Genomic DNA, 27,750 nt, shown 5'->3' with positions numbered 1-27,750 from the left:
TAGAACATGAATTCAAGATCTGTCTTCTTCCTCTTTCTCTATGTTTCCTTTTCTTTCTTCTCTTATAAGCAATTGAAACTTTTCAAATTAAATACTTCAATTCTTTCAACGGCACAAAAATTACCTGTTGGCCACTTACTCTATGTCAGGATGGTGTTAGTCTATAGAGAGGATGATGATAACTTAATCATGGAAGGTGCTGACCTAAGTAACTTCAGAAATGAGCAGAATGTGTAAAACTAAAGGCAAAAGAAACAACGTAAGTACTATACTCTAGCTGATAAAATTGTAGGCCATAGGTCTATGGGTTAACAATTCTGATACTTCTGTACAAGTATACTGGACTTGAACAATTAAGTACATGGATGCACCACCACCATAGTGGTGGGAGCCACGTTTTTCACTGTTGCAGATGAGCAAGAAGGGGACACTGTAGTGATCCATGTGATAATAGAGGAAAGTTGAAGACATCAGTGCAAACTCAAGTTTAGCTTACTACAGATAGAGATGGTTGTATAGAGAATTATTTATAAATATACATGTTAGTATTCATGCATGTATTTCTTGCTCTGCCAATGGAGAAGCTAAGAAATAGGGACATTCCAGTCACAATGAGTACATCTAGCTCCCAGATCATGGGTTCTAATACCATTCTCCAATGAAAGAAACCAGGGCTTCTTGGAGAAATGGCTGCTTTTAGGACTGGAGCATAAAAGGTACAAAATAATACTATGTCTTATAGTGCCAGAAAATGCAGAAATGTTCAAAGAGAAAACCCACAATGGCAAAGAGACATAGGAGCCAACTTGAAAGGGCTCCCAAAAGTCTGAGATAGAAACATTTGAACAACAGTAACATAGTGACCCAAAGCCTAAAATAAATGTCTATGAGTCCATACAAATAGAAATAAGTGAATAAATGAGGGAGAAGTGACTTTTCTCCTGAGCAGGATTCCAAATCATTTATGTAGCTACTCTACCCTCAAAGAGAGAGTTTACATTTTACTCCTTAAGTACGCTATATACTGTGACTGCTTCCCAAAGAGTACAACATGGAAACAAGAGAAAAGAATAACTACAGTTCAGAAATTTGACAGAGACTCCTAAGTCAGTGTAATCAAGGTCAACATCAACTATAATAAATCATAGCGATAGTGTGTACCCTTGATTTGATGGAATGGAAATGGCTCCACCTTTGTGGTTTTTCTCCCCTCCAAACCCATAGACCAAGGGAAATCATGTTAGAAACAGCAAACAAATCTCAATAAAAGGATATTTTACAAAAATACCTGACTGGTACTCCTCACAACTTATTAAAAATAAGGAAAGTGTGGGAAATTGTCACAGCCAAAGAGTCTAAGGTGACATGATAAGTAAATATAATATCCTGGAAGATATACCGGAATGAAAAAAAAGCAATGTTAATAAAAAAGAGAAATAAGAATAAACTTTAATTAATAATGTATCAGAGTTGGTTCATTAATTATAACAAATGTGCCATTTTAATGTAGGATATTAATAATAGTGGAAACTGGGTGCAGTTTATGGGAGCTCTTTGTCCTATTTTTGAAATTTTCTATAAATCTAAGGCTGTCATAAAATACAAGGTTTTTACATTTCTTTTTTTTTAAGAAAAAAATTTATCCATGGTTACTGGCTTCATAGAGCTTATAGACTAGTGGGAAAGATAAACTGAATTGGTGAGTGGCAGTAGAAAAGGTTAGACCAATTAGTAGGCTGATAAATAATACTGCAAGATATAACAGACATTTGGATATGAAAGTGGTAGTATTATAGAAGTGGAAGAGGACAGTTTTAGATTTATTTGGGGGGTAAGTGAGCAGATCTGTTGAATGTTTGGAATTGGGTTGCACAGACTAATAAATGGTGGTGGTACTGAGAGATAGGAAAGACATATTCTCAAGGGATGGCCATGGTTTGGGGGCATATTTGGCTTATGGTGTCATACTAAAAGAAGACAATAGTATTCATCACATATCTGGGTATCAGAGTGAAGGACTGGTTTGGAGATACCAACATTTAAAACATCTGCTTATGACGGATAACTAAGTCCATGGGATGAGATCAAATAGAGAACAAGTATAGAGAAGAAAGAGCCTAGAATAAACTCTAAAATGCATTGTCAGAGTACAGTTAGGTCGAGCAACAGCAGCTGAAAAGATCAAGAAACCAGAATGTCACAGAAACCAAAGTAAAAGACTATTTCAAGAAGGGAGTAGCTAGTGGGAATATCTCTGAGAAATAAAGTGAAATGAGAACTGGACATATCTGGGGTTTTAGCATTACGGAAGCAAATAGCAAACATTATTGCTGCTGTGCCTGTCCCCCTTGGGTCCCTTTCCCCATTTATGCACCCCTCCCTTGCCCAAGGGCTCTTTTTCTAACAACCCATACCTGTGCTCTTTTTGAAGGCCTTGCATCAACCTGGAGCCACTTTGCCAGTACCGCAGACCACTTGCTTTCTTTAGATGAACCTCCATTTCAGAGTCTGTTTCTGGGAAATCATCCTAAGATAAATTCCTATTAAAAATTTTTGACCCTCATATGAAATGGGGGTAGGCAAGAAATGGAATCCTTTCTGCTAGGGATTCTCCCCATTTAAGACTCTGGGGCAGTGCTATAGAACTAAGAGTCCAATATCACAGTTTGTAAACCATTGCACTGCAATGAACCCTTTCTCCAGGACGCCACCAGGACCTCATGAGTACTGATGAGTAAGGATCGCAATGGTACTCAACACTCCTTCTTTATGGGAGAGGTATGTGTATAGAGGGAAGTATGGCACAGACAATATGTTCGTGTTTATATGGGGTGGCTGGAATATGGAGTGAATCATAGCAGATACCATATGCAAAGGTCAACAGAGGCAGAAAAGAATCCCCCCCCACACACAAATAGAACCACAGAGGACTGTATAGAAGCAAATCTGACTCCAGCTGAATCTAGTATATGATAGGGAGAAAGATGTGGGGGTTTACAGTGGCCATGTGGCACTTACATAAGCACACCTACTTGCCCACACACCGTGTGATCTGTTAGAATACCGTACATACGTGATATGTTGGAATACCACTTTTAAGGGGGAAACTTTTTTTTAAAGTATCATTTCAGAGAGAAATGACTCATTTGTAAGCATTTGGAAAGATCAACTGTCCAAATCTCTCAAAATATTATGGTTTATCAAGATAAAGATGCAATCAGGGGCACCTGGGTGGCTCAGTGGGTTAAAGCCTCTGCCTTCGGCTCAGGTCATGGTCCCAGTGTCCTGGGATCGAGCCCCACATCGGGCTCTGTGCTCTTCAGGGAGCCTGCTTCCACCTCTCTCTCTATCTGTCTGCCTCTCTGCCTACTTGTGATCTCTGTCTGTCAAATAAATAAATAAAATCTTTTAAAAAAAGATAAAGATGCAATCATTAGTATTTTAGTTTATGATACTCATTAGATTATGAGGGGGCTTACTTCTTATAAGGAGCAGAATGAGTTAAAGACAGGATTCAGGCAAAGACTATGCAAGTATATTAGTGTAAAACAACAATGACACCCTATGGTAACAAAGAAATCAATGAAAGTATTTTTTAGGATTAACTCTTACAAATTATGCTTAACTCATATACAAATCATATCTTCATGTTCTGGATACGGTTAATGTGCTTTAAGTGCATAGATGATTTAAAGGTTTCCAGGGTGAGGAAAACACATAGTGTAGCAAAGGCAAAGGGTAGGAGGTCATCTGTTAACCTACTCATATAAACAGTCTGCCTGGAAGCATTCACAGAGATGTTCAGCTGTACTGTGTGACGTCACGGGACACAAGGTTCTTGGATGCCCTCTTTTTTTCCAGCTGGTATGTCTCTGATAGAGCTTAAGTGTATACAGGCATGACAGTCATTGCTCTCTGGGTCCAGTATGTGTTTTTAGCTAAAAAAAAAAATCACCCACAAACCCTGTTCAAGAAAGGAAACTTGGCTCAGGGACTGCCACTGATCAGAAGAGTGGATACTTGCCCAAAAGTTGGCTCCACTCAGAGGCTAATCAGTAAGTCAATAGGTGTTCTGTTGCAAAAGTCATTAAAAGAATTTTAAGAGTGATAGTTCACGTTATTACTAGTTAGGTCAGGTGTCTATAGAATTTCAATAGGAAAATTTTAGAAAATTTTTAGGAGGAAGCATTATGGAGAAGAAGATACAAGGAAGGGAAAACATGGTTTCTGTGAGAGAGATCCACAAATACCCAAAGCAGTTTGGGATTCAAAATTCGAATTCCTTAATTAAAGTCTCATATTTTAAAGATGTCTTGGGTCTCTTTTCCTTGCAAATGAAAGATATACATATACATCCATATACAGGGAGATTTGGGGTCCAGAAGAAAAATGTGTACACTTGGAGTTAGAATATGTGGGTTTGGATCCTTGTTCGTTCTTATTTAATAAATAGGGGAATTTGGACAAGTAATTTAGTCTCTGTGGGATTTGGTTTTCTATATAACACTATTTTAGGGAGGCTGTGAAGATGAAATGAGGTAATGTTGTCTGGCAGTGCTTGGTAAATATTTAGATGAATGGCAAAGAATGCCAAAGAAAATACTCTTGGGAAGGGGTTACACTAGGTATTTAGTAATGAAGCAGGGCCAATTCCAGCTGCCATGTCCCAGAGGGTCTGAGGAAGGGTCAGGATGGATTATGAGTCTGGTTGCCTGATAGACAAGTTTAACTGATACACTTATTTCCATGGACTTGAGGCATGTTTATTTAAACTCTTTTCTGAACCACAGAGTTCACTAAAGTCCCAAAATGAATATATGATGGAAGAGGGGGTTTGAGTTTCTCAGAAGAAAAAGCAATGTCAATCCATGCCTGTTTGTAGCAGTGAGGTCTACACAAACCCACAACTGGATAGAATCTTAAGTCACTTATATAAGTACATTCTTGTTTTTAACCCTGGTTCGTTTGTGCCATCCAAGTTGTTGTTTGCCTGATTTCTCATGTAGCTGTGGGAAAGGTCAAAAACATTTGATTATTCTGCTAGAGGAACTAGTATAAAGTTTTCTGAGTGCTTGAAACCTACCTAACAGTTTTCCTTCACATCATACCTCTGGAAAATCGATGAGAAATTTTGATTTGGAGGTTGAGGCTGGAGCTGTAAGCCAGAAGGCAGAAAAGCAGACCTAGTTCTAAATCTGGAATTTTAAATCAAAGAGCCGGGTTAGAAAAGCACAAATTAGTGGTCATCCTTATGTGCGCTGCATTTCAAACAAGCCACTTTGGCTCTCTCTGAGCTGGTGCGTTGGCTCTGGACTTAAAGCAGGCTTCTTAAACTGTTAACTTTATATTCCTTTTTCCCTCTTCAATCTCATCCAAGGCAGTTTGAATTCTAGGTGTACCTTTTTTAGATTGCTACTGCTTCCTTCCCCAAATTGAGATTATAATGATTGCTGGGAGAGATAGAAGTGATGTTCTTCTAGGAAAAAAAAGGAAGAAGTCTTGAGGACTCATTATAACCCAGTAGCACAGTGGTGTTGAATATGAATTTTAGCCCTCAGGCAAACTTTTGCAAAGGTTCATCTCCTTGGCATAAAATTTCTCTCCATTACACAAGTCTTTCCTATACTCTGTGCATATCTTGTATCTCCAAATGATACAGTTTTAAGATTAAAAGAATCATCTAATTCATGTCTATCCTTGCTTAGATGAGACAGCTAAGACACAAAGAAAATAGTATGATATTACCCTGACATTTGGAGGCAAAGCAGAACTATATTCCAGGGCTCTTAACCCTCTTATAGATAGGTTCTCTTTCACAAACTATACTGTCTCTGAGGCTGACTCTTCCCATCCTACAGGAGACTATACTTTTTCTCCATCCCACGCCTTTCTTTATGGATGCCAGAAGCCCCTCCTGCTTAACTCTGTCAAATTCCTCATCCAAGCAAGGGTCATCAATATAGATATCATCCCAGACTCTCCTTTCTCAAATATGAGGTTCTTAACCTGGATTATTTATTTAGTTTTAGGGGTTATAAACCTCAAATTTTATGCAGAAGTTTGTGCCTAAGTGCCTTCTGCATAAAGAGTGCACAGCTTTCACCAAAGAGATTAAGAACCATGGCTTTAAAATATGAATTGTAAGCCAAACTCTTGGCTCTCCTGAATCTGATGAATGATGCTCTTCCTAAGAGGTTCTGTTAGGATACTGTGTCAGTTAGATACAACAAAACCTTGAAAGGGAGATGCAGATATTACATGGTTCATCAGTTGCCACTGAAATGTCTGGTCCCACACATTTCCTACAACTCTGTCCTACTTCTTGTGTCTCATGATGTTTGGCACCTGGTTTCCTGATGATGATAGATGGCGGGCAAAGAAGGCAGAAGATGGAACAATACCAGATGCTCAGGTATACACAAACTGTAAATCAAACAAGACTTATCTACATGAAGTCTTTCCTGACAACACTTGGAAAACAGAAAAGCTAATCTCTTTCCTTAATTCATAGAAACTCTGATATTATCCACTTCTTCACTGCACAGAGCAGTTAATGGTTAGTAGAACTAAGAGATGCAAGGAAAATCTCCCATTCTCTCACTTGGCAGATGAGATGACTGAGGCCCAAGTTTTCAGTGAGTACCTCATCCTCCTTTGGGAATAACCAAAGGATCAAATAAGATTACTTATGAGCTCAGATTTGAGTTTAATACAGATTCTCTCATTGCTCACATTAGCCAAATCATATGGCTAATTTCAGGAAATGGGCAATTTGCTTGGATCAGAGGAAATGTTCATATAAAAAAACACACAGTCACACAAAACTAAACAAAACCATGGCCCTTGCATCAAAAAGCTCATGATCTAGTAATGGGGTTTACTCCTGATATTTGTTAAATACTTACCATGTATGGTAAGGACTTCCCTAAGCATTTCAGCTTTTCTATTTCACTGAATTTTCTTAACTTTATGCAATATTTTTAAAGTAAAACTTGTTAGGCAAATTGACCTTGGGCCCTTGTTAAAGTTTTATTAAGTTTGGTAACCGGGGAACTAATAAAGATAAATTTTAAGATCACTGACACAGAGTTGAGGGTGAAGAAGAGAATTTATATGCTCTACAGCAATGCTGCTCAATGTGCAGTCCAGGAGTAAATGTCAGTCTGCAAGCTATTACCTGTCTGAGACTAGGTAGGTAAAAGAAATATTGAGAGAAAGAGTTTAGGAACTTTTATAGATATTTGATATTGCAGCAACATTTAATGATTCGTCAGTGGCCTCATCTCATTGAACAAGGTATCGATCATTCTGTGTTTTAGACTTATTTGTGGGATGCACAGGTAAACTAGCTTTCAAGAAAAAAAGAAGGTAACACCACCAATAAAAAATCTTCTATTTGGAGTGTTTGCTGATTTCTGGTTATAAATACTCCCACCATGTCTGATTTCAAGCTACCAATGTAATGTCAAATATAGAAATCAGTCAGCTCTCTTGAGCCCACACAAGAGCTCCAGCACATCTGTGGGTGATGTGATCTGCATACCTAGTCAAGTACAATAGGACCACATATTAATCCACAGCATAGTAGGGGGAAGACTACTCCTTCAGAAATGACAAGGTATACATTACTGGCTAATTGCACATTATTATAAATCCTTCCTACTGTTACTAGGTGATTTAGCTTAAGCCTAGTACATGGTAGTGCAGAGTCATCGTTGCTAAGTTGTCAGTGGTAAAGATGAGAACTTAGCACACTTACCAAGACCCATTCTTTCTCCCTCCCTATTTACCCAACAGTAAATTTCACTGTTTACCTTATTGTCATTCAGCAGGTAACTTTTCACTGTTGAGCCAAAAAGTGAATTAATTGGTGGTCCATGGCCTTTTTTAATATGGAGATTTATGACCTTTGATTCTGTTAATTTTTTAAAATTTATTTGTTGATTTCCTATCCTTGATTTTCTTTATACTGTTCTTCTAGGACACCTAGCTTTCTTATCATTTTTTCCTTAATTAAAAAAAATTATTAAGGTATGATTGACAAATGAAACCTACAGATATTTAATATATACAACTTCATGTGCTTGGAGATTAGGATACATGTGTGAAACCATCACTATAGTCAATGTCATAAGCTTATCCATCACCTCCAAAAGTTTCCTCCCACTGCAATGGTTTTATTTTTGTTTTCTTTTTGTAGTAGACCACTTACCATAAGATCTACCCTCTTAGCAAAATTTTAGATATACAATACAGTATTATTAATCATAGACTTGGTGTTGTAGAGTAGATCTCTGGAACTTAATTATTTTGAATAACAGAAAAGTTGCATTCTTTGATCAATATCCTCCCTCTCTCCCTCCTCCTAGCCCATGGCAACCATCATTCTCTCTGCTTCTAAAGAATTTGACTACTTTAGATTTTACACATAAGTGAGATCCTGCAGTATTTGTCCTTCTGTGACTGGCTTATTTCTCTTAGCATAATGTCTTCCAGATCCAGCCATATTGTCACAAATTACAGGATCTTCTTTTTTATATATACAGCTGAATAATATCCCCCCGTATGTATGTATGTATGTATGTGTATGTATGTATGTATGTATGTGTATATATATATATATATATATAAAACACACACTGCATTTTCTTTATCCATCTATTTGTCAGTGGATACTTAGGTTGTTTCATATCCTGGTTAATGTGAATAATGCTGCAGTGAGCATGGGAGTGCAGATATCTCTTTGAGATTCAGGTTGACTTTGGGGAGTTTATGTTTCCCAGTTTAAGCTATTCAGATATACCTACTACTGTGTGGAACCTGAGTTAGACAGTCCACATTGTGATTGGCCAGGTGTATCAAGTCCTTTCTGAGTCTTTACCCTGGATAGTTAAGGAGAGGATCAGCCTTTCACTTTTTTCTTGCTCTAGTTTCTTCTTTGCCTCTGATAAAGACAAATAACCAAATAAAAAATGAGCAAAAGCACAACTTTATCAAAGATAAAGGTGGCAAATGAGTACCAAACTTTGGTCATTTAAAAAGTGTGAATGAAAACCACAGCGAGGGGCGCCTGGGTGGCTCAGTGGGTTAAGCTGCTGCCTTCGGCTCAGGTCATGATCTCAGGGTCCTGGGATCGAGCCCCACATCCGGCTCTCTGCTCAGCGGGGAGCCTGCTTCCCCCCCTCTCTCTTTGCCTGCCTCTCTGCCTGCTTGTGATCTGTCTCTGTCAAATAAGTAAATAAAATCTTAAAAAAAAAAAAAAAGAAAAGAAAACCACAGCGAGTATTACTGCATACCTGCTAGAACAGGTAAGATTCAAAAACCCACAGTAGCATCACCTGACGGTGTCAAGTGCTGGCCAGATTGTGGGACACTGGATCTCTAATATGTAACTAGTGAGAATACAAAATGGCACACTTTGGAAAATGGCTTGACAGTTTCTTATAAAGTCAAATCTACTCTTACCCTATAACACAGCAGCAATCCTCTTCCTAAGTATTGCCTGAGAGAATTGATGTTTTGCACAAAAACCTCTACATGAATGTCTGTAGTAGCTTTAGTCATAATTGACAAAACAAACAACCTAACAAAACAAAACCATCCCAACTGCCCATCAACTTGTGAATGGATTAAAAAAACAACAACAAAAACCCCAAAATTCTGGTACATCCCTGCAGTGGGATACTGCTCAGCAAAAAACCAAAAATACAAAAAACAAAAAAATGAACAAACAAACCCAGTAGAGAATGAAAGAAATCTGAGGCAAAGACGGTATGATATTGTAGGATTTCAATTATATGACCTTCTAGAGAAGGCAGAACTACAGAGACTGAACAGTGAACATGTCAGTGGTTGTCAATGGCTGAGAGTTAGGAAAGGAACTGATTTCAAAAGGACATGGAGATATCTGGAGAGGTAATGGAAATATACTGCATTTTGATTGTGGTGGTGGATACATGATTAAATAATTTGAAAGTGGATATTTCAGCTCTAGTCAAGAAGCCTTGTGATAACTGTAGCCCTAGACATTGCTTGACTGCAACCTTGTAAGAGAACTTGAGCTAGAACCACCCAGCTAAGGTACCCCCAGATTTGTGACCAACAGATACTGTAAGATAATAATTGTTGCTTAAATCTGCTAAGTTTTGGGATAACTTGTTGTATAATGATAGATAACATATATAAATATAAATACACATGTAAATATGATCTATTATTTATGCTATCTTTATTAACACATGACATGGATGGCTTTAGATCCACTGAAAGATAAACCCACTGTCTTGTTTTAAACAGAATACTTACAATGTAAATCTAAAACATTATCCTTTGTATTATTTCTATTTTCATTTTTCTTGTGATTGCCTTTTATCTGTCTTACCTAAAGGGCCTGTGGAAATGATTCCCTCCATAAGTAAGAGACTTTCTTCAAAATAGATTATAACATTTATATAAAAACCTATGGTTTTAAACTATTTGTAATTTAAAAAATGGTAGTTCATTTGTTCAATAATCACTTTTTGAGCGCCATCTCTGTGCAAGACATGCAGCCAGGGATAGAGGGTATACTAGTGTAAGAGATAAATGTAGTCTTCACCTTCATGGATTTGCTTGCAGTTTAGAAGGGAACAGAGACAGTAAATGAATAATCCAACAATTGAATACAATTGTGATGAAACACCATGAAGGAGACACGTAGGATTTAAAATTTTTAGTTTCAAAATATCTTACAGTCGCCATCAGCATCTGTCCTGTATACAGGACAATTTTAATTGATTCCTGATTATAAAACATATTTACATTTATTGTAGACATTTAGAAGAACAAAATGCTCATTGTAGAAAAACAAATGAAAAACTCAAAAAGGTTTGGTGGGGGAGGGAAGGAAAAATTACTTGAGATGACCTTGTACCATTTCGAATCTCCTTTATCCATGGAGGCATTCCTCCCTTTTCCTTAGTGGGAGGAACTGAATCTGTAACTGACCCTGCATATGAGATTCCTCATAAGTACCAGCTGCTACATTGTGACCTACATCCTGCCCACACCTTGGATCAGATGAATTAGATACGTTGATCCTTCTGTTTGCTGCCACATGGGTCTACTAACAGCAGCCAACAGCCATTTCGAGGGGCCCTGAATGGCCTTGAAGTTGTTTATGGGGTTGGTGTGAGCTGGTGCAGGATGATGAGAAATCAAAGGGGTGGTTGCCCTGGGACTGAGCTGCTGTTGGCTAGGCAACTTTATTAAGAACCTTCTGTTCCTCAGAAAATGAAGCCTAAATTAACTCTTGAGTTCTTAGAAGTAAGACTTTCCATTTATGAACTGGTCTTTGGTATTTGGGAACTTCCTAGTCTCTTTAACTGAGTCATTTTCACCTTGTTTGAGACTCTAAAATATTATTAAATGGCACTGGTTATAGAAGTATATTTATTCTTATGTTATGATTACAAACAAATTATTTCACCATTCAGATGCCAATCAGTATATTTCTAGAATAAGCTTTCACACCAAGTTCAATGTTCAAAATCTGATTTGGCCTTCAATTCTAGGGCCCTCCAAACACAAACCAAAACTCATAAGGTGTGATTTTTTTTTTAAAGCATGTCTCTTTACCTAAGTATAATGTGAAAATATCATGTGCATTTCCTGAGTTTTAGTGACGAAAGGCTCACACCCATAACATACAGCATAAAATAAATTATGTGCTGCAGGTGGCATCAAAATACCTTCTTTCAATATTTCCAACATGAGGAGTTTCTTCTTCAATGTTGGAACAAACATCTATTTGTTCAATTGAGCAGGAGACAATAACAGTTAATCCTTACATAGGTACTTACTGTTTAGGCACTTATATATTAATTATTTTAGGCAGTTTGAAGATATTAACTCATTTAATATTCACAACAGCCCTCTGAGACACATGCGTTAGTGTGTTTATTTTCTAGACAAGGAAATTGAGGCCCAGCGAGGTTAAATAACTTGCCCAAGGTCATAAATAGTAAGATTCAGAGCCAGCATTTAAACTCAGGCAGTCACACTCTAGTCTGTGCTCTTAATCACTCGTATAGCACTTCCCAGAGTGGTCAGCTTGTGCTTAGGAGTGACAGTATAGGAAATATTGCCATTTTTAAAACTGGAGTTACACTTAGCAAAACAAAATGTTCACACTTGAAAGGTGTATACAGGAACTAAAATTGCAGGCTACAGATTCACACCTCCCAGATAGTTAATTTAGCACCAACATTATTAATTTTTTTTTCTCTCTTTCTTCCTCTTTTTGTTTTTGAAAAAGTAGAGGCTTTGAATTCCAGAGTGAATTTTTGATTCATTGTACCTATTGTTTCTCCTTTTATACTAGGTTCCTAAGTCTTTTGCTGCTCATCTATAGAATTGGTCCATTATTCCCACTGTAAAGTTCAAGGAGCTAGAGTATATGAATGCTATGTAAAACATAAAGCAGGAAGAATTTTAGGGATTGATTTTTATTTATATACTGCTAAAGTGACCGCTTACCTGGTGTAATTTGAAATCTTCCAACATCTTGGTTTCTCTAAGTATCTCTCATCCTATTCTTTTTTAAGTGCTTGAAATCCCACCATTAATGTGTGAATCTTTTAAGTTTTGAAATTTTATTGGAAAAAAACTGATTGTTTAAATATAAATACTAATGGGAGGCATAACTCTTAAACTTTTTCTGCTAATTCTTTGGGAATCACCCAACAGATATTAGCTATCTGCCCTTATGGAAAGGTGATAGGCACCAGGCCAGGAAAAAGGTGATAGGGTATAAACACACAGATAGTATATTGTTGCTAAATCTCAGCCTTGAACTGTTCAAAAGCCAGATTTCTGTGCTCTTTTATTAATGTTGTTAACAACTATGATAATCTTTACAATTCTTTTACAACAAATTTGAGTGCAGTACTCATGTTATTAGAATTCTATTTCTGTTCATTTATTGATGCTTCATATACTGAGCACCCAGTCTGTAGTATACATTGTTTAGGATGGATCACATATATGATAAGACAATACCTGGTGATATTCAGGAGAATTCAGACAATAAAGAGATGATCACTGCACAGTGTGATGAGGGCTGAGAAAGATGGCATGCACAGTACTCTCTGGCATCAAATTGGAGGAAAACTCACCAACCAACCTGGAAGGCAGGGTTGGTTTCCCAGAGGAAGGGACGTCTAACCAAGGAATAGAAGCAAAAGAAAAAATTAGTCGGGACAACACTGTGGTGGGAAGACAAGTAGGAGATTAGTGTTTCAGATCAAGGGAATGATATATTTGTTGATTTTGAGTGGTGATAGAGCAGTGCAGATTTAGAGACCTGAAAGGTATTCCATAAAGCTCAAGCATAGAATGTGAAGGTATGAATTCGAATCAGAAAGGTAAATGAAGGTCAACAAAGGGTTCGTAACTCACACTAAAGAGTAAGATTTTGTCGGTACTTATACCAGGGTGTTGAAGTGGGAAGCTGGACCAGCTTTTGCATTTTTGTGGTTCTGGACCCTTTCAGATCTCATCCTCTACAACTTCCCCCTCATCCTCTGTGCTTCAGCCAGATACACCCCCACCTTGTCTCCATCCCCTGATGTTCTACTTAAATCAATCTTTCTCCAAGATCCCCAACCCCTCACCTCTTTTAAGCTTTGTTGAAAGATGAGCTTCTCAATCAGACCTTCTTTATTCACCCTATATTTATAAGATCAATCCTCCTTCCTAGGATTCCCTACCCTCTTCATCCAGCTCCCTCCCCCTTTCATAGTATTTGCCAATATCCAATATATTATGTAATTTACCTATATCATCTACTTACCTGTCCCTCACCCACCCCCACTAAAAAGTGACCTCCATGAGGGCAGGGATTTTAGTTTATTTTTATATCCTCAGCACTTTAGTTTAGGATAATGCCTGGCACACAGGAGAAGGTAGAACATACATACCTGCTAAATGAAAAAATGAAAGATTTTTAGAGTGGTCATTCTAGCTTCAGTGTGGAGATAGGATTGGTGGCAGGGCTACATACAACCAGGAAGGTCAAATGGAAGCTCTTACAGAAATCCAGACAAGGACATGATGGTCATCTATATGACTGATTCTAGAACTTTTTAGAAAATACAGTGAATAGGGCTTAGTAATTGATTGGGAGTGATGGCAGTAGAATTGGTGCTAGGGTATTGAAAAAAGGAGGGAATAGTTAATACTAATGCCTTGGTCTGATGGATTGAGTTATCTGTAGAGTAAATATTTATTTCCATCCCCACTGATGTTGGATTTGGCCATGTAATTCACTTTGGCTATAGACTATTACAGCAACGAGAATAAGAGCCTTAGAAATCCTTGGGGCATTTTGGCTGGCTCTTGCACTCTGATAATGTGGTATCTGAAAGAAATACTCAAGATAGCTATTTGCCTTTTCAGCCTGGGCCCCAGAATCTATACATGTGGTTTATACTTGGACCCAACCTGTAGCTTGAGACAAGCTAGTTGATCTACAGCAGGAAGCAGAGCTGCCCAGCTAGCCTCACACAAGATCATTCAATGATGGTTAACTTTTAGATCTACAGGCATGAGAATAAATATTTGTAATGGTAAGCCATGGAATTTTGAGGTGGTTTATTAAACTGTTTTATTATGGCAATGGCTGACAGATACTGACTGTTTTGTGCTACTTGGAAGACTATAAATATAGGGAATCTAGAAAAAAGGAACAGATATAGGGGGCCAATATATTAGTTTAGACTTAAATAAATCAGGTTTGATGTACCTACATGATATCCAAGTGCTTTGGTCCAGTAGGTAGGGAGACCATTGTATCTGTGTCCATGAGTGAGAGCTGATCAAGAACTATGATATTTGGGAATCATTACCACCTAGAAAAAGATGGAAGCGATGAAAGAGTGCAGAATGGGATCCTAGGACAAGAACCTGAGAGGTATTTCATTTTATAAAGGACATTGAAGAACCCTAAAAAACCCAAAGTTCGTAAGTGTGTTAAAGGCAACAGGGCATAGATGAGAGCAGCATGTTATCCAGTCCTGGATTAGGGGCTGGTTCAGCAGTAGTGTCCCATTCCCAGCGTGCAGCCCCAACTAACAGCCTTTCTGAGTTTGCTTCCATTCTGTTATCCACATCCTCCACAGCCCTTAACAGAAACACCAATAACCCTAGAGGACTCAGAAGACCATTTCATACTGCCCCATGCCAGGCCATATGCAGTGGCCATTTCTGAACTCTTCATTATGGAAACACATAACAAGTTACAAGTTCCCTCTGATTATCGAGAAGGGCAAGGAAGGGCAGAAGTGTTCTTCTCTGCTCAATGATCCGTGCAGCTCAAGCAATATCCATCGTAGGCAAATTCAAGGCAGAGATAAGTTGAGATGTACAGCCCAGCAGCTCTCATAAATGAATTTAGTTCAAGTTGAATTAAGGTGATCTGTGAAAATGTGTTCCAAAACGATTCTCTTCAATATTGGAGACACCAAATCATTCTGAAAAATGGTTTAGCACTTTTGGTAAATGTTTCTATTATAGCCTTATAATTCTATAGAAGTTAGACTAGGGACCTCTAATGAGCTTATTGAAACGGTGAACACTAAATGCTATTTAAAATTTGCTGTCACTTTTCAGAAGGCAAAAGGACCTCTTCATTTTGTTTTTGCTGACTGCTCTCAGCTAAATTGTGAATGGGTAAAAAGGCCATATTTACCAGGCATGGGAAAAACAATTTGTTGAAGGTGGAAATTACAAATGATTGTTCTTGGTGGGGAGGCATGATGGTGTTTGAGAGAGACAGAGGCTTTTTCTGCTGGAGAATTCTACCAGGAGCATTTTCAGATTTTGTGTGAACAATGTCAGACTTCTGACTTCTCTTATTGCTTACTGATCAACCTTACTCAAACTCAACTCAGAACTTGCTGAACCCTGGTTCACAATGTGCTGCAGGAGAGGAGGGACATCAAAGAAGCCAGAGAAGGTTTCCCAGAAGGGCTACATCTGGAGGAGATCTGAAGCAGTTTAATTTAACTGGCTACAGCAGGAGAAGGGATCAGTTCTCTCTATTCAATGCAATTGGGAGCCATTAAGTATCTCAGGCATTAGAGGAACATGTTTAGCTTTAGAAGTGATCACTTGGGTGACTGATTGAAAGGAAGAAAGTGTTTGTAAAGGGAGATTCGTTAGGAGGCTCTTGCTGTGGAGCTGTCCAGGTAAGAGATAATGGTAGATTGGATTAGGGTGAGGATGGTCGCTACCCGCATGAGAAGATACTCAAGAGATTATTAGAAGGTAGCCTAGCTAGAACTTGGAGATGAATACAGAATGATGAAGATGGAGGTTGTAAGAATCAACTTGGGGGTTGACCAACACCTGGAAGAGAACCAGTTCCTCCTATGCAGTTATTTGGGGGGCAAGGAAAAGGGAGTTGGTACTGGAAAATCATTAGTTTGTTTTTTTGCCATTTTATGAGTGAAGGATCACTAAACATCAAAGTGGAGATGCAAGTAAGCAGATATATTGATCTAGACTGCAGAGCAAAATCTACCTGGAGATAAAGATTGGTGTGTAAATTGTATTGGTGGCAATTGAAAATGAGGGCATGGATACATTCTGGTAGGGAGAGAATACTGAGGAAGTAAAGTATAGGGTCTTGGAAAGCACTCACTACAGAGTCTAAAGCCTGGAGATTGGAGGGTGAGATGTCTGAAAAGACAAGATAGGGGATATAGAGGAGGAGGAGAAGTAGAATGGTAAGATGTCTCAGAAGAAAAGAACAGAGTGATTTAAGAAAGGGAAAGTGGTCAGCAGCATCCAGTAGAACAAGAATTCAGAAATATCCACTGAATTTAGTGACATGGAAGCATTTGGTAAGCAATGAAGAGAAGAAACCAGATTAGAATGGCATGTGGATACTGGATACATAGAAGTTCTCTTAAAGTTTGACTTTGAAGGGGGATAGAGAGACAGGGTATTAGATGAATCAGGAGAGAAATGGCAGGTCAAAAGAGGTTTTTGTTTATTCTTTATGTGGGAGATACTTGATCTGTTTAAAAGTAAATAGGATGATAAGGATGGTAATAGTATGCTGGAAGAGAGAAATACTTTTCTGAAAGTAGTATAGTTAGAGGGTATAGCAACACCAGGCTGTGTTCACAAAAGATGGAGTGGTAGTGTAGGTCTCTGGAGGGGGGTCAAGAAAATGAATAATAGCCAAGATGTTGGATCAGGAATCCATGGGGATGATGAAGTGCCCAGATTTATAGTAGGACTTGTTATGGAGAAAGGGTTATGGGCCAATTGTCAAAGTCTATAGGTAATAAGAGGGCACAATCAAGAATGTGACAGATGATAGTAATGAGGAAGGAAGAGAGTGGTAATTACTGTAAAGCCTAGAAATCAAAGCAGCAGAAATTTTCTTGAGATGGTGAGAAGTAGTGGTGGAGAGTCAGGAGGGCATCAACCCCACTTGTGGTTCCCTAAGGTCACAATTTGAGAGAGCTGGATTAAAAGTAGTGTCCTTGAGGATGGAAGTGTTCAGTTAAAACCAGGCATATTGGCCAGTGCTTGGGGTGAGTTTGGGGTTTGGGGAGATTTCTATTGGATTTGGAGTAGATCCACTATAGACAGTGGTAGGTTAAGCACGACCCAAAATAATAACTGATTTTCTAATAAAATTTCTTAAATACTTAAAATTTAAATATTGAAAACAAGACAGTAAAATTTAAAAAATGAAATATCTCAAAACTTGTCAATTTTCTTCTGATGTTTTCAGATTGGGTTTTAAACTAATAGAGCATATTTCTTTTTAGACTATAATTAGGAAGCAGGTCATTTCTGGCTGGGATATTAAAGTATTTTTTTTAAATATTAAAAATAACCATGATTACATTTCCCCTGAACATTGTATGTTGAATGAGAACCTCATTGTGTAGCCCGGAACTTCCCCACAAAGGGCCGTTCTAACAAAGAGCATATGTTTTATCTGAATGGGGATGTTCGCTGCACACGATTGCCAGTGTACATGACAGTGCTGTAAAAATGCACCACTTATAAGACTGTGCTTCCCCTTGAGTACGGTGAGTCTTCTGCATGGATAAAATTTAGTAAGTGTCCAGCAGCTCCCAACAGCCACACACAGCACTCAGAGCTTCAAGAGCTTTTACCCCCTCAACCAAGCAGGAGTATTTCAAGGCAAGTGTTAGCACCCAGACAAGCACACTTTTTATGATCCTTCTTATTTGTCTGCGTTCATTTTTATTCCTTGGAATGTACTCAGCTCTATTTTGGGGAGCCTAGAAAGTCTTATCCTCTCACCAGAAAGTTGATAAAGAAAGAAGAGATACTAAGCAGTGGATAGTTTTGATTAGGGACATTTTAATAACATGGACAGAGTTTATAAAGTGAATTAATAGTTGAAAGAGGAATGGAACCAGGGATTTCTGATTCTCAATTTGCCAGTTAGCTTTGGGCCTTAACACACCATATAGTGTCATTTTCATCTCCATTTTAAATGCCCAAAGAGCTTTATTCATAGACACCTATGTTGCCAACTATCTTTTTAGAACCTGGCTCCAATTTTTTTCCCCTTTCTCCAATACATAACAAGCATGCATGCTATAAATTGCCAAAAAAAAAAAAAAAAATGGGCACCCATCCTTATAAGATTAGCTTGAGAAAAAAAAATGCAGTCATCACAGCCAGTGTTAAAAATTCCTATTCCTAATTGGCTATGATAGGGAGTAAGGATATGGTTCTTGAGACCTGAAAGTCACACAGACATTGGAAAAGTGAAGAGAATGGTAATTTTCCAATGTCCCTAATTAGAGCCATCTGTGCTTCCCTAGTGCTGTTCGCCTAATGCATTCTAATGCAAAATAGCCTCTTCTCTTGTTTATTTTGGAACACAGCTGTTCTCTTAATTGAGCCTAACAGATAATGGAAGCATTGTTGCTCCCCTCGCCCCCTTCTCCAAACATGCTGGGATTTGAGGAAGATGGGAAGGAATCATCTTTGCTACTGGGAATCTGTGTGTCTGTTCTGATATGCCAAATCTACTTATTTATTTATATTGTTTAAAAATGGGAGGTGAAAATATCTATGCATGCACACACATGTGTATATCCTACATCTTTGGGAATTTGAACTTCAGATACTTGCTTTTCCGTTCAGTCTTTTGGTACATCCTTCCCCGCCCCCCAACCTGAAACGTACACATTGATAGCACATGGTAAATCTGGTGATTCTGGTTGAGCTTTCAAAGAAAATTTTTTTCTTAGCACTTATGTTCTCCAAAGAAAAGGAGATGTGGATGACAGAATAGAATAGATACAATAGATTGCTCTCGTCTTATCACCTACCCATGCCTCTATCCCTCCCCGAAAAATCATTTCATGCTTCTTTGAGCAAGTTAAACTTTCATACTCTATTTTTTTTTTTTATCTCCATGGATCTACTTAAATATCATTATGGGATATTTCAGAGTTCTAAAATGTACATTTCGTGGGGGCAAGAAACCTATACTATCTTGTGAACTCTTGATAAAGAAAAGGATACAAGTTTTTAACACTGATAGCAAAAAACTCACAAATTCCAGAAAAATAAAATATTTTATTAATTAACTGCCTAAAATACCTCTATAAAGTCTTTATATTTTTCCTACCTATTTTGGCTACCTACTTTTTGACTCTCTCTTCATTTGATAATGAATTTATATTACTTTGTATTAGGAGAATAAGGAGACAATTCTATTTTTTTTTTCTTCTTTTATACTAGTAGTAGTAGCATTAGTTATTTGTGATACATAAAATGTGTGAGTTCAACATTGCTACAAGTTTGTTCCCTACAAATACGTTCAGAAAAATTCGTATTTCCTGACAGGCATCAAAAAAGAAAAAAAAAATGTATGGTGTTTCTGACCATCACATGGGTGGTTCTAGAGATGACATCTTGCTGTGAACTCTAGGGCCAGACAAACCATGTTTGGCAGTGGTCTTCAGGCACCGACAGTGTTCGGGACTGCAGTCTTTGAGTGTGGGTCTCACCTTCCTCTTGGATCTATGACAGTTTTCGGATTCTGACATAGAGGTGAAGCCTAAGCAAAAGCATGGTGATATTGTTGAGGCAAAGATTGGATTTTGGGGCTTCTGAAGCCTAAAGAACTTGTAAGGCAGGTTACAAATTAGGGAATTCTATATATTGCTTGCTGGGAGGGGGGTAGGTGTAGAAATCTGTGTGGAGTTTTCTGGGGACCTTACTGAGGTCTGGACTATACAGGGTGAGACCCCTTGCCTCCTTGCTGAGAATAGCTGCCATGGAGGGGAAGGTCGGAAAACAAAACAAACACACAAAAAAACCCTAGGAATCCCCAAGTAATGGAAGAAAGAGGTGCTCCAGCCCAGCCAGAATGGAGAAATCCTATGAACACCCAGGCTTTTATCTAAGACCAACCCTTTGCATTAAGGACCACACCCTATCTAAGGGCAACTGTAATGAAGTCTAAAATCAAAGCTCCACAGGTTCAGGGAGAATTATCAAAATATTAACTTCCTGCCAAAACAAACAAACTCAATACTCTTCAAAGGAAGACAACATAATCTAGCCTCCTGACAATGTATTGAGCACAATAGCCAGTATAAAATAAAAAAAATTTAGATATGTGAAGACCCATGAAATGTATCTTAAAAAGGAAATGACTGTGTAAAGCAATAATAGCATCCTTGTAAGTTTAGATTTGTACTTCAAGTAAAATTAAAATGTAGACAACAGTAGTACAAAAGCTGGGAGGAGGTGTAAATAGAATTATAGTATTGTGAGGTACCTCTATGTGTTGAACGTGGAGATGAGTTGAAAGGAATGAAATATGATCTGGTTCAATATTGATCATATCTAGACTGTGATAAATTGAAGGTACAATCACTAAAAAATAATAAAAAGTGGTATAGTTAAAAAGCCAATACGGAGAATAAAATAGAATTTAAAAATGTGTTTAATTAACCTAAAGATAGCAGGAAAAGAGGGGGGAAAACTGTAAAAAAAGGAAAATTAAAATGTATGGAATGGATAGAAAAACAGCAGCAAATTGGCACATAAATGTAATAAACTAAACATTCAAAGTTAGATATTGTCAGACTGGATAAAAGAGCAGGGCCCTAACATATAAACGTGAATTGCCTTAAATACAAAGACGCAGATGGTTTGAAAGAAAGAGTTTGGGGAATGATATGCCATGCTAATAGCGTCAGAAAGAAAAGGAGTGTTTCACATAAAGATGGTCTATTCAGTGGAAAGACAATTCTAAGTTTGTAAACTAGCTAAATAATATAACTAAATATAAATGTAACTAAATGCAGATTATTTAAATGTAACTAAAAATAGAGCTTCAATATTTATAAAGCAAACATTGACAGAATTAAAGAAAAAAAGAAATCCATAATCAAAGTTGGAGATTTTAGTATTTTGTTCTCCGACATTGTTAGACAAGTTGACAAAAGCATACACAAGGACATAAAGAATCTGAAGACCCAGTGGGTCTAATTTATATTTACCTTAGTTATATATTATATATAAATTATATATGATCATATTAATTATATTTAGTATAGAATACTAAAATCAATAATTAATAAAAAAATTTTTAAGTCAGTCTCAATTCAGCTGAAGATACTTAAATCTTATAAAATTTGTTTTTTAACTCTAATGTAACTAAATTAAAAATTAATGGTAGTAAGAGACTTGTAAAATTCTCAAATAATTAGATATGATAACATGTTTATTCATAATTCATTTCTAATAATTCATGGGTCAAACAAAAAAACACTTGGGAACTTAGAAGAAATTTCAGTCTCAATAATGCAAACATAAGCTATCACAATTTGGAGGATGCAGCTCAAGCAGTTCTTAGAGCTATACTTATAGTTAGAAATGCAAATTTTAAAGAAAATAAAGTTAAAATTAGGAATCTAGGTTTTTATATCAGGAAGCTTAAAAAGAAAAGGAAATTCAAATCAATGTAATCAAAATAAAATAAAAATAAGTGTAATCAAAATAAATTTTATCAGGTAGAAAAATAAATAGTCAAAATGAACAAAGATAGGGGCGCCTTGGTGGCTCAGTGGGTTAAGCCGCTGCCTTCGGCTCAGGTCATGATCTCAGGGTCCTGGGATCGAGTCCCACATCGGGCTCTCTGCTCAGCAAGAAGCCTGCTTCCCTCTCTCTCTCTCTCTGCCTGCCTCTCCGTCTACTTGTGATCTCTCTCTGTCAAATAAATAAATAAAATCTTTAAAAAAAAAATGAACAAAGATAAAATTTTGTGCTTTGAATAAAAATTAATGACACTGATAAATGTCAAGTCAGAGCAGGAGAAAAAGAGTACAAATACAAATTACTTAGATGAAGGAAGGAATGTCATTGTAGATTTTAGGGCCATAAACCCTAATGTGTCATAAAACAGCTAATAATAATATTATGAATAACTTTATGTCAATAAATTCAATAACATGATGGAATGGAAAAATTACTCAAAAACATTTCTTGCCAACGCATATAAAGATGAAATAGGTCTGAATATTATATTTAGGAATAAAATTAAATCCATAATTAAACATTTTCTCATTGAAATTAAACATTTCAAAAACACCTGATTTTGTTAGTAAATTTCACCAATCATGTAAAGAAGAAATCATAGAAATCTTACACAAATCCTTTCAGATAAAAGGAGGAATACTTGCCTGTATTTTTTATTACACCATAAAACTGGCAAAAACATTACAGTATATGGAACTAATATTTCTCATAAACATAATAAAATACATTTTAAAAAAATAAAAAATGAATCCAATTTTATACAAACAGATAATATGTCATGGTGAATCAAGTGGGGTTTTCTAGTAACATAAGAATTGCAATATTTGCAAACTATTTAAGGTAATAAACTACATTAACAGAATAGAGGAGAAACAATTATAAAATTGTCTTGGAGCAGGAAAAACATTTGAGAAAACTTATGATAAAAATTCTCAGCAAATTAAGAGTAAAAGATAACTTTGTCCATTTAATAAAGGGCACCTAAGGATAGTGTGAATGCTTTTTTCTTAGAATGGGAAAAAGTCAATGATGGCCACCCTTGTCATTTTTTTCAGTATTGTTTTTGAAGCTCCTAGGCAAGAAGAGTTGTAAAAATTTGGAGGGGAGCCTGATATTTTCATATAGAAAATATTAAAGAATCTACCCAAATTACTAAGATGTAATTACTAAGATGTAATAAAGAGATAAATGTACATAAATGAACAAACAATTGGAAAATTAAGTTAAAAATAAAAATCTCCTTACCAATTATTCTCAAATGCACCGACCTAATCAATGCAGTTCCAGTCAGTATCCAAATTGTTTTTTTTTTTTTAAAGGGAGCTGTTTAAAAAAACAAAACAAAACAAAAATGAGTTAATCTGCATAAATAAGGAAAGAAAAGTCTTCTGTTCTTTAATAAAGACAAACATATAGACACGGTTTAAGAGTCCAGTGAAAAATAACAATTGGCAGTTGGACTCATTTTCTGGGAGCAAATATAGTGAATGAGTCTGTGTCAAACTGGAAAGTCCGCTTGTCTCAAAAGGGCAATAGCTACTGAGCTAGTGGGAATGGTGATAGTGATGGTCAGCATTGCTAGAGCTTCTGAATTTTCAAAAGAAGCTAGAAATTAGGATAATAAGTGAAAGCTTCTGTTAATTTCTGAAATAATTCAATCCATTTTCTAACCATGAAAATGGGAAAAACAACACGTCTGAGGATCCAAGGGTCATATTCCGTTTTCACATGCTCTGGTATAGACTTTAAGACATGGTAGCTCTAGAATGAAAAGAGCCAATGGGGGATAGAAGTGCATATGCTTTTGAACACCTAAGCTCATAATTGCAGAAATCCATTTGATACTTTCTGTATTAGGCATTAACTACAAGAACTACTTGCATTCTTGATAAGGAAATTTTTGAGTCTTAAAAAGTGAAGTAGCTGGGGTGCCTGGGTGGCTTAGTGGGTTAAGCCTCTGCCTTCTGCTCAGGTCATGGTCCCAGGGTCCTGGGATTGAGCCCCACATCCGGCTCTCTGCTCAGCGGGGAGCCTGCTTCCCCCCTCTCTCTTTGCCTGCCTCTCTGCCTACTTGTGATCTCTGTCAAATAAATAAATAAAATCTTTAAAAAAAAAAAGTTTGATCCAACCTAAGTTGGAACCAGTCTTAACTGTCAAAAAAAAAAAAAAAAAGTGAAGTAGCCCGTACAACATGGAGGAACTGGCATTGAAGCTCATGTTTGCATGATTCCAGAACTCAAGCTCTCAACCACAAAATGAAGTTTCTCCTGAGTGGAGAGGAGATATAGAGAGCGAGAAGTCCAAGCTGAAGAATGTCCTCTTCTAATCTATGTCCTCTCCTTCCACGTGCCACTCAGAGGAACAGCAGAGCTTTTCTTTACTAAGCCCAGACCTAGACAATCAGCACATTCACATGAACTCTTCCCATAGAGAACACCCTCTGGGAATGCAACTGTTTAGGTCTTACCACTTTCTCTGGAAGCAAAGTTCATAATCTCGGCTGACTTCGGCAAATATTAGTAGTTTCGAGATTGGAACTAGTAATCAACCTGAGCCTCTGTGAGTCCAGTGAAGTGAACTGTGTTATCCTTTCTCTCATGTGATTGAAGTCAGAATGAGAAGGCAGCCTCAGAATGCACGGTAAAGCACAGAGACACAAGAAGACAAAAACAAAGCACAGGGGCACATGGAGGAACACTGGGTTGCTTCCCAACCTGCCTTTTTTAACAGGGCTGTGAAGGCAAGCTCTCCCTCAAGCCATCAGCAAGAGGGGCTTCCATTACCATTACTTTCTGGGAAGCTTGACCAGGATGAAAGTCCAAGGATACAGAATAGTGTTCCAGCTAAGGATGGGTCCTTGTCCTCCGAGAGCCAAGAGGGTAGTCCTGCTGCTGGAGGACTCCAAGCAGGTAAACAAGTTGAGTTGGTACGTATCACAACATACAGGAGACAATCCACCCACACATATGGATGTGAAACCATCTTCTGGTGATGTGCGCTCTTCTTGTGTTTCAAAGATGCACTGTTTGCATGCTCCCTTCCTTAGTATCACTTCCTTTCTCTCCTATCACTTGCCCTGGTTGCCTCCTTCTTCATCTCCCCAAGAAATACTACATGGGAAATACCAGAAACAAAAACAAAGCCAAAATAGCCATGAAAAGTTTGAAAAATGTCACTAAGGGGAAGACTGCTGAGTGTGTTTATTAAAAGTAGATTTACTTATAAGTATTGTTTTAAATAGCAGTAATTCAGTGGACGTGTCCCCAGAGTATTCGCAGCTGGTAAGTGAGATGCACACTACCTTAACATAGCCATTGCCACACAGAGATATTTACCCAGTGCTCTCAGATCAAAAAGGAGAGCCTGACTGATTTTGCCTGAAGCCAGGGGGGAATCGGAATAAGAAAAGGCTCATTCATTTTTGCTGGGTGTTTAGGGCCACGTAGCATGCATCTGGCAAAAGAGCACCATTCTCCAGTCTTATGCCCCACAAAGTTGTTCAGTGCAACCCTCTCTATTAATCTGCTGCCCAGATTGGAACAGTTTCAATGGCAAGACTTTTCAATTACCTGCAGTTAGCACTCTTTAACCTGCACTCCTGAGAAATGCCTTCACTTGGTCCATACTCACCCCTGATAATTGGCATGTGCCTTTCTAGGAAAGTTGCCAAACTTCTGATGCATGACTTGCAGATGTCCCATTTTGAGGGAAGCTCTGACCATCTGTTGCTCCATGCCTCATCTGAATTCTGGTCCCTTCTTTTGCCCTGTTCCTTGCTTCATTCCTGCTTCCGCTATACTCTTTATTGCTTATTTTTGCTCTGCTTTCCCCTGCAGACCTCTTGGCCCCCAAACTACTTTTTTTACTTGCAACCCAGATACTGGACTCACCTCCTTCTATTTTCCTCCTGGATTGGCCTTAACGTTTGACTTGACTTTTCTGCTTTCATATACTCTGGTATGGAATGACATACAAGTTGCTAATTTACATGATAGGTGTTTATTTATGGGTGTTATTCCTTGGGTCTTTGCTCTGGCACTTCTCCTGCTTTATAGAATAAGAGCTGGGTTTCACAGTCAGACAGGACTGGGTTTGCATTACATTTAATAACTGTATGTCCTTGGGTAAGTTCCTTAAACTCTTGGCATCTTCGATCCCGTACATGTGAGATTGTTAAAATGATAATACCCTCACGGCTTAAGTCATGGGGCTGTTGTGAGTAGTTAATGAAACAGTGCCCACCAGCCATTTAGCACAGTGACTAAAACTTAGTAAATTTTCAATAAATGTTTCTTTTTGTACCAGTTGCCACCCAGTCATATATAATAGATGTTCAATAAACGTTGTGCAAAGTCAACAGGGAAAAGAGCCAGAGGAGTCAAACTAAGAACTCACACCAAAATATCCTTGGTGGCTGAAGTTCTATTTCTAAATCAAACTCATTACATATTTTAAGCCCCACTTCACGTTTTCTGGGGTAAGGAAGCTATATGGTATACGGAGCAGGGGGCGAAGAGGAACCAACTCACATACCTCTGACTTCTGCTCTGTCCAAGGATGGGAAGCGTAAGCCTCAGTCACGCTGGCTGGCTGTGCAGGGATGAAATCCTCAATTTGTGAGATCTATCACCTTTGGATGCACAAATACAACACGTAACTACATAATGCAGTGTGGAAATTAAGTATGATACATTATATCAGTTCTAGGCACATTAGTGGAGATTGAAAACAGTTTCACACTTAGACATTTTCAGTGGATGATAAATAGGGTTAATGGATTGTGACTGAAATTTTCCTGCCCTCTTAAATCTTTCAGGAAGCTCTTAAAACTGGTAAATACATATTCTTCCTAATGGTTTGCAAAAATCTGCTCTAATTCAGTTTGGAGCTGCTTAGGACTGTGCAAAAAGGCAAAAACATGCTTGCAGAAACATCTGAGCTCTGGCACTTAAAAACACAACACAAAACAAAACAGTGAAAAATGACACTTCAAATCATTCAGCTTTCCTGCCTCTCTTGAAGTCCTGTGCACTAGAGTTGGCCTGATATTAATCTTAAGAATAAAATCCAAGGACAGTATTTTATTTTGTATGTTTATCTTGGGAAGTTGCAGAATGCCCAGGACTGCTCTTTGAAGTGATCCGTGTACCGTCCACATATGTGGGAACCAGAAAGGGGAATTTGGCATCATGGGTCTTGTCATCTAGTTGCTGCTGTGTCCCCCACAGTCATACTTAGTTTTGAGGGAACCAAGCTGACATGAGCCAGGGGGGGAAACAGACCAGGCAGCTTGGACTATGAGCCTGTATGAAGTTAGCCAGCACTGCTCTAACTCCAAAGGCCTGACAGATGCATTCCCTGAATAGCTTTGTCATCCAGTTGTCTTCCCCGAAGTGCTCGGTAAGTAACTGCTGTGCTATCCTCTAGTGATAATGGGACAGTAGAGGTGGAAGGAGCCCCAGGGCTGTGGCATCTCAGGGTCACAGATCAAACCCCAAGCACAAAGGAGAAATCTGTGGGAGCTGGTGAGCCCAGGGCACTGTGGCTGATAGGAAAGGACAGGGCAGCACAGGTGATGCCAGACATGAAGGATGATTCAAGCTGGGACTAGAATCATGTTTCAAAAGCATATCACCCTTGAGGGGAAAAAGG

The 27,750-nt window shown here is 37.9% G+C and overlaps 1 long non-coding RNA gene across 1 annotated transcript in view; it reads right to left on the bottom strand.

Moving 5' to 3' along the window:
• Window positions 1-4,992: 4,992 nt before the first annotated feature.
• Window positions 4,993-27,750, bottom strand: part of LOC125110066 (uncharacterized) — a 123,428-nt gene continuing 100,670 nt past the window's right edge. Inside the window, exons 3-7 of the long non-coding RNA XR_007130440.1 lie at window positions 24,290-24,365; window positions 23,367-23,421; window positions 14,787-14,888; window positions 13,959-14,063; window positions 4,993-5,476 (exon numbers count right to left, since the gene is read on the bottom strand). This is a non-coding gene — a long non-coding RNA (uncharacterized LOC125110066). The remainder of the gene's footprint in view (window positions 5,477-13,958; window positions 14,064-14,786; window positions 14,889-23,366; window positions 23,422-24,289; window positions 24,366-27,750) is intronic.

This window comes from Lutra lutra, chromosome 9, assembly GCF_902655055.1.
Source record: "Lutra lutra chromosome 9, mLutLut1.2, whole genome shotgun sequence".
NCBI lineage: Eukaryota > Metazoa > Chordata > Mammalia > Carnivora > Mustelidae > Lutra > Lutra lutra.
The sequence above is the reverse complement of the archived record's forward strand: the minus strand, read 5'-3'. Positions and strand labels throughout refer to the sequence as shown.